Source organism: Carcharodon carcharias, chromosome 24 (assembly GCF_017639515.1).
Source record: "Carcharodon carcharias isolate sCarCar2 chromosome 24, sCarCar2.pri, whole genome shotgun sequence".
Taxonomy (NCBI): domain Eukaryota; kingdom Metazoa; phylum Chordata; class Chondrichthyes; order Lamniformes; family Lamnidae; genus Carcharodon; species Carcharodon carcharias.
In genome coordinates, this window is record NC_054490.1 from 8,210,409 (window position 1) to 8,228,202 (window position 17,794).

The window sequence follows — 17,794 nt, forward strand, 5'->3', positions numbered from 1 at the left end:
GGCCCAATCCCCCATGCCCTGTACCCTGTCGCCAGTGTAAGGTGCCCAATCCCCCATGCACTGTACCCCGTCGTCAGTGTATAGTGCCCAATCCCCCGTGCCCTGTACGCAGTGTATAGTGCCCAATCCCCCATGCCCTGTTCCCCATCCCCAGTGCATAGTTTCCAATCCCCCATGCCCTGTACCCAGTCACCAGTGTACAGTGCCCAATCCCCCATGCCCTGTACATAGTCGCCAGTGTATAGTGCCCAATCCCCCATGCCCTGTTTCTAGTCGCCAGTGTATTGTGCCCAATCCCCCATGCCCTGTTTCTAGTCGCCAGTGTATTGTGCCCAAACCCCCATGCCCTGTTCCCAGCCACCAGTCTATATTTCCCAATCCCCCATGCCCTGTACCCAGTCACCAGTCTATCGTGCCCTCTCCCCATGCCCTGTACCTATTCACCAGTGTATAGTGCCCAATCCCCTGTGCCCTGTACCCTGTACCCTGTGTATAGTGCCCAATCCACCATGCCCTGTACCCAGTCACCAGTGTATAGTGCCCAATCCCCCGTGCCCTGTACCCAGTGTATAGTGCCCAATCCCCCATGCCCTGTTCACAGTCACCATTGTATAGTTCCCAATCCCCCATGCCCTGTACCCAGTCACCAGTGTATCGTGCCCTATCCCCCATATCCTGTACCTATTCACCAGTGTATAGTGCCCAATTCACCTTGCCCTGCACCCAGTGTATAGTGCTCAATCCCCCATGCCCTGTATGCAGTGTATAGTGCCCAATCCCCCAAACCCTGTACCCAGTCACCAGTGTATAGTGCCCAATCCCCCATATCTTGTACCCAGTGTGTAGTGCCCAATCCCCCAAACCCTTTAGCCAGTCACCAGTGTATAGTGCCCAATCCCACCTGCCCTGTACCTAGTGTATAGTGCCCAAACCCCCATGTCCTGTACCCAGTGTTTATTGGCCAATCCCCCAAACCCTGTACCCAGTCACCAGTGTATAGAGCGTAATCCTCCATGCCATGTACACAGGCACCAGTGTATAGTGCCCAATCCCCCATGCCCTCTACCCAGTCACCAGTGTATAGTGCCCAATCCCCACTGCACTGTACCCAGTCACCAGTGTATAGTGCCCAATCCCCCATGCCCTTTACCCAGTGTATAGTGCCCAATTCCCCATGCCCTGTACCCAGTCACCAGTGTATAGTGCCCAATCGCCGGTGCCCTGCACCCAGTCACCAGTGTATAGTGCCCAATACCCCATGCCCTGTACTCCGTTGCCAGTGTGGAGTGCCAATCCCCCGTGCCCTGTACTCAGTCACCAGTGTATAGTGACCTATCCCCGGGCCCTCTACCCAGTCATGGTGTATATTGCCCAATCCCCCATGCCCTGTTCCCAGTCACCAGTGTATAGTTCCCAATCGCCCATGCCCTGTACCCAGTCACCAGTGTATCGTGCCCTCTCCCCCATGCCCTGTACCTATTCACCAGTGTATAGTGCCCAATCCCCCGTGCCCTGTACCCTGTACCCTGTGTATAGTGCCCAATCCACCATGCCCTGTACCCAGTCACCAGTGTATAGTGCCCAATCCCCCGTGCCCTGTACCCAGTGTATAGTGCCCAATCCCCCATGCCCTGTTCACAGTCACCATTGTATAGTTCCCAATCCCCCATGCCCTGTACCCAGTCACCAGTGTATCGTGCCCTATCCCCCATATCCTGTACCTATTCACCAGTGTATAGTGCCCAATTCACCTTGCCCTGTACCCAGTGTATAGTGCCCAATCCCCCATGCCCTGTATGCAGTGTGTAGTGCCCAATCCCCCAAACCCTGTACCCAGTCACCAGTGTATAGAGCCCAATCCCCCATATCCTGTAACCAGTGTGTAGTGCCCAATCCCCCAAACCCTGTACCCAGTCACCAGTGTATAGTGCCCAATCCCACCTGCCCTGTACCTAGTGTATAGTGCCCAAACCCCCATGTCCTGTACCCAGTGTTTATTGGCCAGTCCCCCAAACCCTGTACCCAGTCACCAGTGTATAGTGCGTAATCCTCCATGCCATGTACACAGGCACCAGTGTATAGTGCCCAATCCCCCATGCCCTCTACCCAGTCACCAGTTTTAATGCGTAATCCTCCATGCCATGTACACAGGCACCAGTGTATAGTGCCCAATCCCCCGTGCCCTGTACCAGTCACCAGTGTATAGTGCCCAATCCCGCATGCACTGTACCCAGTCACCGGTGTATAGTGCCCAATCCCCCATGCCCTGTTCCCAGTCACCAGTGTATAGTGCCCAATCCCCCGTGCCATGTACCCAGTGTATAGTGCTCAATCCCCCATGCCCTGTACCCAGTCACCAGTGTATAGTGCCCAACACTCCGTGCCCTGTACCGAGTCACCAGTGTATAGTGCCCAATCCCCCATGCCTTTTACCCAGTGTATAGTGTCCAATCCCCCATGCCCTGTACCCAGTGTATAGTGCCCAATCCCCCACACCCTGTACCCAATCCCAGGTGTATAATGCCCAATCCCTCATGCCCTGTAGCCAGTCGTAGTGTATAGTGCCCAATCCCCGTGTCCTGTACCTAGACACCATTGTTTAGTGCCATATCACCGGGCCTTGTACTCAGTCACCAGTGAATAGTGCCCAATCCCCCATGACCTGTACCCAGTCCCCAGCTTATAGTGCCCAATTCCCATGCCCTGTACCCAGTCACCAGTGTATAGTGCCCAATCCCCCATGCCCTGTACCCAGTGTATAGTGCCCAATACCCCGTGCCCTGTACCGAGTCACCAGTGTTTAGTGCCCAATCCCCCATCCCTTTTACGCAGTGTATAGTGTCCAATCCCCCATGCCCTGTACCCAGTGTATAGTGCCCAATCCCCATGCCCTGTACCCAATCCCCAGTGTATAATGCCCAATCCCTCATGCCCTGTAGCCAGTCATAGTGTATAGTGCCCAATCCCCGTGTCCTGTACCTAGTCAACAGTGTATAGTGCCCAATCCCCCATGCCCTGTACTCAGTCACCAGTGTATAGTGCCCAATCCCCCATGCCCTGTACACCGTCAACAGTGTAGAGTGCCAATCCCCCATGCCCTGTACTCAGTCACCAGTGTATAGTGCCCTATCCCCGGGCCCTCTACCCAGTCATGATGTATATTGCCCAGTCCCCCATGCCCTGTACCTAGTCACCAGTGTATAGTGCCCAATCCGCCATGCCCTGTACCTAGTCACCAGTGTATAGTGCCCAATCCCCCATGCCCTGTACCTAGTCACCAGTGTATAGTGCCCAATACCCCATGCCCAGCATCCAGTCACCAGTGTATAGTGCCCAATCCCCCATGCCCTGTACCTAGTCACCAGTGTATAGTTCCCAATCCCCCATGCTCTGTATCCAGTTACCAGTGTATAGTGCCCAATCCCCCATGCCCTGCACCTAGTCACCAGTGTATAGTGCCCAATACCCCATGCCCTGTAAATAGTCACCCGTGTATAGTGCCCAATCCCCCATGCCCTGTACCTAGTCACCAGTGTATAGTGCCCAATCCCCCATGCCCTGTATCCAGTCATCAGTGTTTAGTGCCCAATACCCCATGCCCTGTACCTAGTCACCAGTGTATAGTGCCCAATCCCCCATGCCCTGTACCTAGTCACCAGTGTATATTGCCCAATCCCCCGTGCCCTGTACTCAGTCACCAGTGTATAGTGCCCAATCCCCATGCCCTGTACCTAGTCACCAGTGTATAGTGCCCAATCCCCCATGCCCTGTATCCAGTCACCAGTGTTTAGTGCCCAATCCCCCATGCCCTGTACCTAGTCACCAGTGTATAGTGCCCAATCCCCCATGCCCAGTACCTAGTCACCAGTGTATCGTGCCCAATCCCCCGTGCCCTGTACTCAGTCACCAGTGTATAGTGCCCAATCCCCCATGCCCTGTACCCAGTCACCAGTGCATAGTGCCCAATCCCCCCTGCACTGTACCCAGTCACCAGTGTATAGTGCCCAATCCCCCATGCCCTTTACCCAGTGCATAGTGCACAATCCCCCATGCCCTGTTCCCAGTCACCAGTGTATAGTGCCCAATACCCCGTGACCTGTACCGAGTCACCAGGGTATAGTGCCCAATCCCCCAAACCTATTACCCAGTGTATATTGTCCAATCCCCCATGCCCTGTACCCAGTGTATAGAGCCCAATCCCCATGCCCTGTACCCAATCCCCAGTGTATAATGCCCAATCCCTCATGCCCTGTAGCCAGTCATAATGTATAGTGCCCAATCCCCGTGTCCTGTACATAGTCAACAGTGTATAGTGCCCAATCCCCCATGCCCTCCGCACAGTCACCAGTGTATAGTGCCCAATTCCCCATGCGCTGTACTCCGTCGCCAGTGTAGAGTGCCAATCCCCCGTGCCCTGTACTCAGTCACCAGTGTATAGTGCCCTATCCCCGGACCCTCTACCCAGTCATGGTGTATATTGCCCAATCCCCCATGCCCTGTACCTTGTCACCAGTGTATAGTGCCCAATCCCCCATTCCCTGTACCTAGTCACCAGTGTATAGTGCCCAATCCCCCATGCCCTGTATCCAGTCACCAGTGTATAGTGCCCAATCCCCCATGCCCTGTATCCAGTCACCAGTGTATAGTGCCCAATGCCACGTGCCCTGTACACAGTCACCAGTGTATAGTACCCAATCCCTCATGCCCTGTACCCAGTCACCAGTGTATAGTGCCCAATCCCCCATGCACTGTACCCCGTCGTCAGTGTATAGTGCCCAATCCCCCGTGCCCTGTACGCAGTGTATAGTGCCCAATCCCCCATGCCCTGTTCCCCATCCCCAGTGCATAGTTTCCAATCCCCCATGCCCTGTACCCAGTCACCAGTGTATAGTGCCCAATCCCCCATGCCCTGTACCTAGTCGCCAGTGTATAGTGCCCTATCCCCCATGCCCTGTACATAGTCGCCAGTGTATAGTGCCCAATCCCCCATGCCCTTTTTCTAGTCGCCAGTGTATTGTGCCCAATCCCACATGCCCTGTTTCTAGTCGCCAGTGTATTGTGCCCAATCCCCCATGCCCTGTTCCCAGTCACCAGTCTATATTTCCCAATCCCCCATGCCCTGTACCCAGTCACCAGTCTATCGTGCCCTCTCCCCCATGCCCTGTACCTATTCACCAGTGTATAGTGCCCAATCCCCTGTGCCCTGTACCCTGTACCCTGTGTATAGTGCCCAATCCACCATGCCCTGTACCCAGTCACCAGTGTATAGTGCCCAATCCCCCATGCCCTGTTCACAGTCACCATTGTATAGTTCCCAATCCCCCATGCCCTGTACCCAGTCACCAGTGTATCGTGCCCTATCCCCCATATCCTGTACCTATTCACCAGTGTATAGTGCCCAATTCACCTTGCCCTGTACCCAGTGTATAGTGCTCAATCCCCCATGCCCTGTATGCAGTGTGTAGTGCCCAATCCCCCAAACCCTGTACCCAGTCACCAGTGTATAGTGCACAATCCCCCATATCTTGTACCCAGTGTGTAGTGCCCAATCCCCCAAACCCTGTACCCAGTCACCAGTGTATAGTGCCCAATCCCACCTGCCCTGTACCTAGTGTATAGTGCCCAAACCCCCATGTCCTGTACCCAGTGTTTATTGGCCAATCCCCCAAACCCTGTACCCAGTCACCAGTGTATAGTGCGTAATCCTCCATGCCATGTACACAGGCACCAGTGTATAGTGCCCAATCCCCCATGCCCTCTACCCAGTCACCAGTGTATAGTGCCCAATCCCCACTGCACTGTACCCAGTCACCAGTGTATAGTGCCCAAACCCCATGCCCTTTACCCAGTGTATAGTGCCCAATTCCCCATGCCCTGTACCCAGTCACCAGTGTATAGTGCCCAATCCCCCATGCCCTGCACCCAGTCACCAGTGTATAGTGCCCAAACCCCATGCCCTGTACTCCATCGCCAGTGTAGAGTGCCAATCCCCCGTGCCCTGTACTCAGTCACCAGTGTATAGTGCCCTATCCCCGGGCCCTCTACCCAGTCATGGTGTATATTGCCCAATCCCCCATGCCCTGTTCCCAGTCACCAGTGTATAGTTCCCAATCGCCCATGCCCTGTACCCAGTCACCAGTGTATCGTGCCCTCTCCCCCATGCCCTGTACCTATTCACCAGTGTATAGTGCCCAATCCCCCGTGCCCTGTACCCTGTACCCTGTGTATAGTTCCCAATCCACCATGCAAACTACCCAGTCACCAGTGTATAGTGCCCAATCCCCCGTGCCCTGTACCCAGTGTATAGTGCCCAATCCCCCATGCCCTGTTCACAGTCACCATTGTATAGTTCACAATCCCCCATGCCCTGTACCCAGTCACCAGTGTATCGTGCCCTATCCCCCATATCCTGTACCTATTCACCAGTGTATAGTGCCCAATTCACCTTGCCCTGTACCCAGTGTATAGTGCCCAATCCCCCATGCCCTGTATGCATTGTGTGGTGCGCAATCCCCCAAACCCTGTACCCAGTCACCAGTGTATAGAGCCCAATCCCCCATATCCTGTACCCAGTGTGTAGTGCCCAATCCCCCAAACCCTGTACCCAGTCACCAGTGTATAGTGCCCAATCCCACCTGCCCTGTACCTAGTGTATAGTGCCCAAACCCCCATGTCCTGTACCCAGTGTTTATTGGCCAATCCCCCAAACCCTGTACCCAGTCACCAGTGTAGAGTGCGTAATCCTCCATGCCATGTACACAGGCACCAGTGTATAGTGCCCAATCCCCCATGCCCTCTACCCAGTCACCAGTGTATAGTGCGTAATCCTCCATGCCATGAACACAGGCACCAGTGTATAGTGCCCAATCCCCACTGCACTGCACTCAGTCACCAGTGTATAGTGCCCAATCCCCCATGCCCTTTACCCAGTGTATAGTGCCCAATCCCCCATGCCCTGTACCCAGTCACCAGTGTATAGTGCCCAATCCCCCGTGCCCTGTACCAGTCACCAGTGTATAGTGCCCAATCCCGCATGCACTGTACCCAGTCACCAGTGTATAGTGCCCAATCCCCCATGCCCTGTTCCCAGTCACCAGTGTATAGTGCCCAATGCCCCGTGCCATGTACCCAGTGTATAGTGCTCAATCCCCCATGCCCTGTACCCAGTCACCAGTGTATAGTGCCCAACACTCCGTGCCCTGTACCGAGTCACCAGTGTATAGTGCCCAATCCCCCATGCCTTTTACCCAGTGTATAGTGTCCAATCCCCCATGCCCTGTACCCAGTGTATAGTGCCCAATCCCCCATGCCCTGTACCCAATCCCAGGTGTATAATGCCCAATCCCTCATGCCCTGTAGCCAGTCATAGTGTATAGTGCCCAATCCCCGTGTCCTGTACCTAGACACCATTGTTTAGTGCCATATCACCGGGCCCTGTACTCAGTCACCAGTGAATAGTGCCCAATCCCCCATGACCTGTACCCAGTCCCCAGCTTATAGTGCCCAATTCCGCATGCCCTGTACCCAGTCACCACTGTATAGTGCCCAATCCCCCATGCCCTGTTCCCAGTGTATAGTGCCCAATACCCCGTGCCCTGTACCGAGTCACCAGTGTTTAGTGCCCAATCCCCCATCCCTTTTACCCAGTGTATAGTGTCCAATCCCCCATGCCCTGTACCCAGTGTATAGTGCCCAATCCCCATGCCCTGTACCCAATCCCTAGTGTATAATGCCCAATCCCTCATGCCCTGTAGCCAGTCATAGTGTATATTGCCCAATCCCCGTGTCCTGTACCTAGTCAACAGTGTATAGTGCCCAATCCCCCATGCCCTGTACTCAGTCACCAGTGTATAGTGCCCAATCCCCCATGCCCTGTACTCCGTCAACAGTGTAGAGTGCCAATCCCCCATGCCCTGTACTCAGTCACCAGTGTATAGTGACCTATCCCCGGGCCCTCTACCCAGTCATGATGTATATTGCCCAGTCCCCCATGCCCTGTACCTAGTCACCAGTGTATAGTGCCCAATCCGCCATGCCCTGTACCTAGTCACCAGTGTATAGTGCCCAATCCCCCATGCCCTGTACCTAGTCACCAGTGTATAGTGCCCAATCCCCCATGCCCTGCATCCAGTCACCAGTGTATAGTGCCCAATCCCCCATGCCCTGTACCTAGTCACCAGTGTATAGTGCCCAATCCCCCATGCCCTGTATCCAGTCACCAATGTATAGTGCCCAATCCCCCATGCCCTGCACCTAGTCACCAGTGTATAGTGCCCAATCCCCCATGCCCTGTAAATAGTCACCCGTTTATAGTGCCCAATCCCCCATGCCCTGTACCTAGTCACCAGTGTATAGTGCCCAATCCCCCATGCCCTGTATCCAGTCACCAGTGTTTAGTGCCCAATCCCCCATGCCCTGTACCTAGTCACCAGTGTATAGTGCCCAATCCCCCATGCCCTGTACCTAGTCACCAGTGTATATTGCCCAATCCCACGTGCCCTGTACTCAGTCAACAGTGTATAGTGCCCAATCCCCCATGCCCTGTACCCAGTGTATAGTGCCCAATCCCCATGCCCTGTACCCAATCCCTAGTGTATAATGCCCAATCCCTCATGCCCTGTAGCCAGTCATAGTGTATATTGCCCAATCCCCGTGTCCTGTACCTAGTCAACAGTGTATAGTGCCCAATCCCCCATGCCCTGTACTCAGTCACCAGTGTATAGTGCCCAATCCCCCATGCACTGTACTCCGTCAACAGTGTAGAGTGCCAATCCCCCATGCCCTGTACTCAGTCACCAGTGTATAGTGACCTATCCCCGGGCCCTCTACCCAGTCATGATGTATATTGCCCAGTCCCCCATGCCCTGTACCTAGTCACCAGTGTATAGTGCCCAATCCGCCATGCCCTGTACCTAGTCACCAGTGTATAGTGCCCAATCCCCCATGCCCTGTACCTAGTCACCAGTGTATAGTGCCCAATCCCCCATGCCCTGCATCCAGTCACCAGTGTATAGTGCCCAATCCCCCATGCCCTGTACCTAGTCACCAGTGTATAGTGCCCAATCCCCCATGCCCTGTATCCAGTCACCAATGTATAGTGCCCAATCCCCCATGCCCTGCACCTAGTCACCAGTGTATAGTGCCCAATCCCCCATGCCCTGTAAATAGTCACCCGTGTATAGTGCCCAATCCCCCATGCCCTGTACCTAGTCACCAGTGTATAGTGCCCAATCCCACATGCCCTGTATCCAGTCACCAGTGTTTAGTGCCCAATCCCCCATGCCCTGTACCTAGTCACCAGTGTATAGTGCCCAATCCCCCATGCCCTGTACCTAGTCACCAGTGTATATTGCCCAATCCCCCGTGCCCTGTACTCAGTCACCAGTGTATAGTGCCCAATCCCCCATGCCCTGTACCCAGTCAGCAGTGTATAGTGCCCAATCCCCCGTGCCCTGTACCCAGTGTATAGTGCCCAATCCTTCATGCCCTGCACCCAGTGTATAGTGCCCAATCCCCCATGCCCTGCACCTAGTCACCAGTGTATAGTGCCCAATCCCCCATGCCCTGTAAATAGTCACCCGTGTATAGTGCCCAATCCCCCATGCCCTGTACCTAGTCACCAGTGTATAGTGCCCAATCCCCCATGCCCTGTATCCAGTCACCAGTGTTTAGTGCCCAATCCCCCATGGCCTGTACCTAGTCACCAGTGTATAGTGTCCAATCCCCCATGCCCAGTACCTAGTCACCAGTGTATCGTGCCCAATCCCCCGTGCCCTGTACTCAGTCACCAGTGTATAGTGCCCAAACCCCCATGCCCTGTACCCAGTCAGCAGTGTATAGTGCCCAATCCCCCGTGCCCTGTAGCCATTGTATATTGCCCAATCCTTCATGCCCTGCACACAGTGTATAGTGCCCAATCCCCCATGCCCTGTACCCAGTGTATATTGCCCAATCCCCCATGCTCTGTACCGAGTCGCCTGTGTATAGTGCCCAATCCCACATGCCCTGTACCCAGAGCATAATGCCCAATCCCCCGTGCCCTGTCCCATTGTATAGTGCCCAATCCCCCATGACGTGTACACAGTCCCCATTGTGTAGTGCCCAATCACCCATGCCATGTACACAGTGTATAGTGCCCAATTCCCCATGACCTGTACCAAGTCCCCATTTTGTATTGCCCAATCCCCATGCCCTGAACCCAGAGTATAATTCCCAATCCCCCATGCCCTGTACAAAGTGTTTAGTGCCCAATCCCCCATGCCTTGTACCCAGTGTATAGTAACCAATCCCACATGCCCTCTACCCAGTGAATAGTGCCCAATCAACTGTGCCCTGTACCCAGTGCATAGTGCCAAATCCCCCATGCCCTGTACCTAGTCACCAGTGTATAGTGCCCAATCCTCCATGCCCTGTACCTAGTCACCAGTGTATAGTGCCCAATCCCCCATGCCCTGTACCTAGTCACCAGTGTATAGGGCCCAAAACCCCATGCCCTGTATCCAGTCACCAGTGTATAGTGCCCAGTCCCCCATGCCCTGCACCTAGTCACCAGTGTATAGTGCCCAATCCCCCATGCCCTGTAAATAGTCACCCGTGTATAGTGCCCAATCGCCCATGCCCTGTACTCAGTCACCAGTGTATAGTGCCCAATCCCCCATGCCCTGTACTCCGTCAACAGTGTAGAGTGCCAATCCCCCATGCCCTGTACTCAGTCACCAGTGTATAGTGACCTATCCCCGGGCCCTCTACCCAGTCATGATGTATATTGCCCAGTCCCCCATGCCCTGTACCTAGTCACCAGTGTATAGTGCCCAATCCGCCATGCCCTGTACCTAGTCACCAGTGTATAGTGCCCAATCCCCCATGCCCTGTACCTAGTCACCAGTGTATAGTGCCCAATCCCCCATGCCCTGTACCTAGTCACCAGTGTATAGTGCCCAATCCCCCATGCCCTGTATCCAGTCACCAATGTATAGTGCCCAATCCCCCATGCCCTGCACCTAGTCACCAGTGTATAGTGCCCAATCCGCCATGCCCTGTACCTAGTCACCAGTGTATAGTGCCCAATCCCCCATGCCCTGTACCTAGTCACCAGTGTATAGTGCCCAATCCCCCATGCCCTGCATCCAGTCACCAGTGTATAGTGCCCAATCCCCCATGCCCTGTACCTAGTCACCAGTGTATAGTGCCCAATCCCCCATGCCCTGTATCCAGTCACCAATGTATAGTGCCCAATCCCCCATGCCCTGCACCTAGTCACCAGTGTATAGTGCCCAATCCCCCATGCCCTGTAAATAGTCACCCGTGTATAGTGCCCAATCCCCCATGCCCTGTACCTAGTCACCAGTGTATAGTGCCCAATCCCCCATGCCCTGTATCCAGTCACCAGTGTTTAGTGCCCAATCCCCCATGCCCTGTACCTAGTCACCAGTGTATAGTGCCCAATCCCCCATGCCCTGTACCTAGTCACCAGTGTATATTGCCCAATCCCCCGTGCCCTGTAATCAGTCACCAGTGTATAGTGCCCAATCCCCCATGCCCTGTACCCAGTGTATAGTGCCCAATCCCCATGCCCTGTACCCAATCCCTAGTGTATAATGCCCAATCCCTCATGCCCTGTAGCCAGTCATAGTGTATATTGCCCAATCCCCGTGTCCTGTACCTAGTCAACAGTGTATAGTGCCCAATCCCCCATGCCCTGTACTCAGTCACCAGTGTATAGTGCCCAATCCCCCATGCACTGTACTCCGTCAACAGTGTAGAGTGCCAATCCCCCATGCCCTGTACTCAGTCACCAGTGTATAGTGACCTATCCCCGGGCCCTCTACCCAGTCATGATGTATATTGCCCAGTCCCCCATGCCCTGTACCTAGTCACCAGTGTATAGTGCCCAATCCGCCATGCCCTGTACCTAGTCACCAGTGTATAGTGCCCAATCCCCCATGCCCTGTACCTAGTCACCAGTGTATAGTGCCCAATCCCCCATGCCCTGCATCCAGTCACCAGTGTATAGTGCCCAATCCCCCATGCCCTGTACCTAGTCACCAGTGTATAGTGCCCAATCCCCCATGCCCTGTATCCAGTCACCAATGTATAGTGCCCAATCCCCCATGCCCTGCACCTAGTCACCAGTGTATAGTGCCCAATCCCCCATGCCCTGTAAATAGTCACCCGTGTATAGTGCCCAATCCCCCATGCCCTGTACCTAGTCACCAGTGTATAGTGCCCAATCCCCCATGCCCTGTATCCAGTCACCAGTGTTTAGTGCCCAATCCCCCATGCCCTGTACCTAGTCACCAGTGTATAGTGCCCAATCCCCCATGCCCTGTACCTAGTCACCAGTGTATATTGCCCAATCCCCCGTGCCCTGTACTCAGTCACCAGTGTATAGTGCCCAATCCCCCATGCCCTGTACCCAGTCAGCAGTGTATAGTGCCCAATCCCCCGTGCCCTGTACCCAGTGTATAGTGCCCAATCCTTCATGCCCTGCACCCAGTGTATAGTGCCCAATCCCCCATGCCCTGTACCCAGTGTATATTGCCCAATCCCCCATGCTCTGTACCGAGTAGCCTGTGTATAGTGCCCAATCCCACATGCCCTGTACCCAGAGCATAATGCCCAATCCCCCGTGCCCTGTCCCATTGTATAGTGCCCAATCCCCCATGACGTGTACACAGTCCCCATTGTGTAGTGCCCAATCACCCATGCCATGTACCCAGTGTATAGTGCCCAATTCCCCATGAACTGTACCAAGTCTCCATTTTGTATTGCCCAATCCCCATGCCCTGAACCCAGAGTATATTTCCCAATCCCCCATGCCCTGTACAAAGTGTATAGTGCCCAATCCCCCATGCCTTGTACCCAGTGTATAGTAAGCAATCCCCCATGCCCTCTACCCAGTGAATAGTGCCCAATCAACTGTGCCCTGTACCCAGTGCATAGTGCCAAATCCCCCATGCCCTGTAACTAGTCACCAGTGCATAGTGCCCAATCCCCCATGCCCTGTACCTAATCACCAGTGTATAGTGCCCAATCCCCCATGCCCTGTACCTAGTCACCAGTGTATAGTGCCCAATCCCCCATGTCCTGTATCCAGTCACCAGTGTAGAGTGCCCAATCCCCCATGCCCTGTACCTAGTCACCAGTGTATAGGGCCCAAAACCCCATGCCCTGTATCCAGTCACCAGTGTATAGTGCCCAATCCCCCATGCCCTGCACCTAGTCACCAGTGTATAGTGCCCAATCCCCCATGCCCTGTAAATAGTCACCCGTGTATAGTGCCCAATCCCCCATGCCCTGTACCTAGTCACCAGTGTATAGTGCCCAATCCCCCATGCCCTGTATCCAGTCACCAGTGTTTAGTGCCCAATCCCCCATGGCCTGTACCTAGTCACCAGTGTATAGTGTCCAATCCCCCATGCCCAGTACCTAGTCACCAGTGTATCGTGCCCAATCCCCCGTGCCCTGTACTCAGTCACCAGTGTATAGTGCCCAAACCCCCATGCCCTGTACCCAGTCAGCAGTGTATAGTGCCCAATCCCCCGTGCCCTGTAGCCATTGTATATTGCCCAATCCTTCATGCCCTGCACACAGTGTATAGTGCCCAATCCCCCATGCCCTGTACCCAGTGTATATTGCCCAATCCCCCATGCTCTGTACCGAGTCGCCTGTGTATAGTGCCCAATCCCACATGCCCTGTACCCAGAGCATAATGCCCAATCCCCCGTGCCCTGTCCCATTGTATAGTGCCCAATCCCCCATGACGTGTACACAGTCCCCATTGTGTAGTGCCCAATCACCCATGCCATGTACACAGTGTATAGTGCCCAATTCCCCATGACCTGTACCAAGTCCCCATTTTGTATTGCCCAATCCCCATGCCCTGAACCCAGAGTATAATTCCCAATCCCCCATGCCCTGTACAAAGTGTTTAGTGCCCAATCCCCCATGCCTTGTACCCAGTGTATAGTAACCAATCCCACATGCCCTCTACCCAGTGAATAGTGCCCAATCAACTGTGCCCTGTACCCAGTGCATAGTGCCAAATCCCCCATGCCCTGTACCTAGTCACCAGTGTATAGTGCCCAATCCTCCATGCCCTGTACCTAGTCACCAGTGTATAGTGCCCAATCCCCCATGCCCTGTACCTAGTCACCAGTGTATAGGGCCCAAAACCCCATGCCCTGTATCCAGTCACCAGTGTATAGTGCCCAGTCCCCCATGCCCTGCACCTAGTCACCAGTGTATAGTGCCCAATCCCCCATGCCCTGTAAATAGTCACCCGTGTATAGTGCCCAATCGCCCATGCCCTGTACTCAGTCACCAGTGTATAGTGCCCAATCCCCCATGCCCTGTACTCCGTCAACAGTGTAGAGTGCCAATCCCCCATGCCCTGTACTCAGTCACCAGTGTATAGTGACCTATCCCCGGGCCCTCTACCCAGTCATGATGTATATTGCCCAGTCCCCCATGCCCTGTACCTAGTCACCAGTGTATAGTGCCCAATCCGCCATGCCCTGTACCTAGTCACCAGTGTATAGTGCCCAATCCCCCATGCCCTGTACCTAGTCACCAGTGTATAGTGCCCAATCCCCCATGCCCTGCATCCAGTCACCAGTGTATAGTGCCCAATCCCCCATGCCCTGTACCTAGTCACCAGTGTATAGTGCCCAATCCCCCATGCCCTGTATCCAGTCACCAATGTATAGTGCCCAATCCCCCATGCCCTGCACCTAGTCACCAGTGTATAGTGCCCAATCCCCCATGCCCTGTAAATAGTCACCAGTGTATAGTGCCCAATCCCCCATGCCCTGTAGCTAGTCACCAGTGTATAGTGCCCAATCCCCCATGCCCTGTATCCAGTCACCAGTGTTTAGTGCCCAATCCCCCATGCCCTGTACCTAGTCGCCAGTGTATAGTGCCCAATCCCCCATGCCCTGTACCTAGTCACCAGTGTATATTGCCCAATCCCCCGTGCCCTGTACTCAGTCACCAGTGTATAGTGCCCAATCCCCCATGCCCTGTACCCAGTCAGCAGTGTATAGTGCCCAATCCCCCGTGCCCTGTACCCAGTGTATAGTGCCCAATCCTACATGCCCTGCACCCAGTGTATAGTGCCCAATCCCCCATGCCCTGTACCCAGTGTATATTGCCCAATCCCCCATGCTCTGTACCGAGTAGCCTGTGTATAGTGCCCAATCCCACATGCCCTGTACCCAGAGCATAATGCCCAATCCCCCGTGCCCTGTCCCATTGTATAGTGCCCAATCCCCCATGACGTGTACACAGTCCCCATTGTGTAGTGCCCAATCACCCATGCCATGTACCCAGTGTATAGTGCCCAATTCCCCATGAACTATACCAAGTCTCCATTTTGTATTGCCCAATCCCCATGCCCTGAACCCAGAGTATATTTCCCAATCCCCCATGCCCTGTACAAAGTGTATAGTGCCCAATCCCCCATGCCTTGTACCCAGTGTATAGTAAGCAATCCCCCATGCCCTCTACCCAGTGAATAGTGCCCAATCAACTGTGCCCTGTACCCAGTGCATAGTGCCAAATCCCCCATGCCCTGTACCTAGTCACCAGTGCATAGTGCCCAATCCCCCATGCCCTGTACCTAATCACCAGTGTATAGTGCCCAATCCCCCATGCCCTGTACCTAGTCACCAGTGTATAGTGCCCAATCCCCCATGTCCTGTATCCAGTCACCAGTGTAGAGTGCCCAATCCCCCATGCCCTGTACCTAGTCACCAGTGTATAGGGCCCAAAACCCCATGCCCTGTATCCAGTCACCAGTGTATAGTGCCCAATCCCCCATGCCCTGCACCTAGTCACCAGTGTATAGTGCCCAATCCCCCATGCCCTGTAAATAGTCACCCGTGTATAGTGCCCAATCCCCCATGCCCTGTACCTAGTCACCAGTGTATAGTGCCCAATCCCCCATGCCCTGTATCCAGTCACCAGTGTTTAGTGCCCAATCCCCCATGGCCTGTACCTAGTCACCAGTGTATAGTGTCCAATCCCCCATGCCCAGTACCTAGTCACCAGTGTATCGTGCCCAATCCCCCGTGCCCTGTACTCAGTCACCAGTGTATAGTGCCCAAACCCCCATGCCCTGTACCCAGTCAGCAGTGTATAGTGCCCAATCCCCCGTGCCCTGTAGCCATTGTATATTGCCCAATCCTTCATGCCCTGCACACAGTGTATAGTGCCCAATCCCCCATGCCCTGTACCCAGTGTATATTGCCCAATCCCCCATGCTCTGTACCGAGTCGCCTGTGTATAGTGCCCAATCCCACATGCCCTGTACCCAGAGCATAATGCCCAATCCCCCGTGCCCTGTCCCATTGTATAGTGCCCAATCCCCCATGACGTGTACACAGTCCCCATTGTGTAGTGCCCAATCACCCATGCCATGTACACAGTGTATAGTGCCCAATTCCCCATGACCTGTACCAAGTCCCCATTTTGTATTGCCCAATCCCCATGCCCTGAACCCAGAGTATAATTCCCAATCCCCCATGCCCTGTACAAAGTGTTTAGTGCCCAATCCCCCATGCCTTGTACCCAGTGTATAGTAACCAATCCCACATGCCCTCTACCCAGTGAATAGTGCCCAATCAACTGTGCCCTGTACCCAGTGCATAGTGCCAAATCCCCCATGCCCTGTACCTAGTCACCAGTGTATAGTGCCCAATCCTCCATGCCCTGTACCTAGTCACCAGTGTATAGTGCCCAATCCCCCATGCCCTGTAGCTAGTCACCAGTGTATAGGGCCCAAAACCCCATGCCCTGTATCCAGTCACCAGTGTATAGTGCCCAGTCCCCCATGCCCTGCACCTAGTCACCAGTGTATAGTGCCCAATCCCCCATGCCCTGTAAATAGTCACCGGTGTATAGTGCCCAATCCCTCATGCCCTGTACCTAGTCACCAGTGTATAGTGCCCAATCCCCCATGCCCTGTATCCAGTCACCAGTGTTTAGTGCCCAATCCCCCATGCCCTGTACCTAGTCACCAGTGTATAGTGCCCAATCCCCCATGCCCAGTACCTAGTCACCAGTGTATCGTGCCCAATCCCCCGTGCCCTGTACTCAGTCACCAGTGTATAGTGCCCAATCCCCCATGCCCTGTACCCAGTCAGCAGTGTATAGTGCCCAATCCCCCGTGCCCTGTAGCCATTGTATATTGCCCAATCCTTCATGCCCTGCACACAGTGTATAGTGCCCAATCCCCCATGCCCTGTACCCAGTGTATATTGCCCAATCCCCCATGCTCTGTACCGAGTCGCCTGTGTATAGTGCCCAATCCCACATGCCCTGTACCCAGTGTATAATGCCCAATCCCCCGTGCCCTGTCCCATTGTATATTGCCCAATCCCCCATGACGTGTACACAGTCCCCATTGTGTAGTGCCCAATCACCCATGCCATGTACCCAGTGTATAGTGCCCAATTCCCCATGACCTGTACCCAGTCTCCATTGTGTATTGCCCAATCCCCATGCCCTGAACCCAGAGTATATTTCCCAATCCCCCATGCCCTGTACAAAGTGTATAGTGCCCAATCCCCCATGCCCTGTACCCAGTGTATAGTAACCTACCCCCATGCCCTCTACCCAGTGAATAGTGCCCAATCAACTGTGCCCTGTACCCAGTGCATAGTGCCAAATCCCCCATGCCCTGTACCCAGTCTATAGTGCCCAATCCCCCGTGCCCTGTACATAGTCACCAGTATATAGTGCTCAATCAACTGTGCGCTGTACCGAGTGTATAGTGCCCAATGCCATGTGCCCT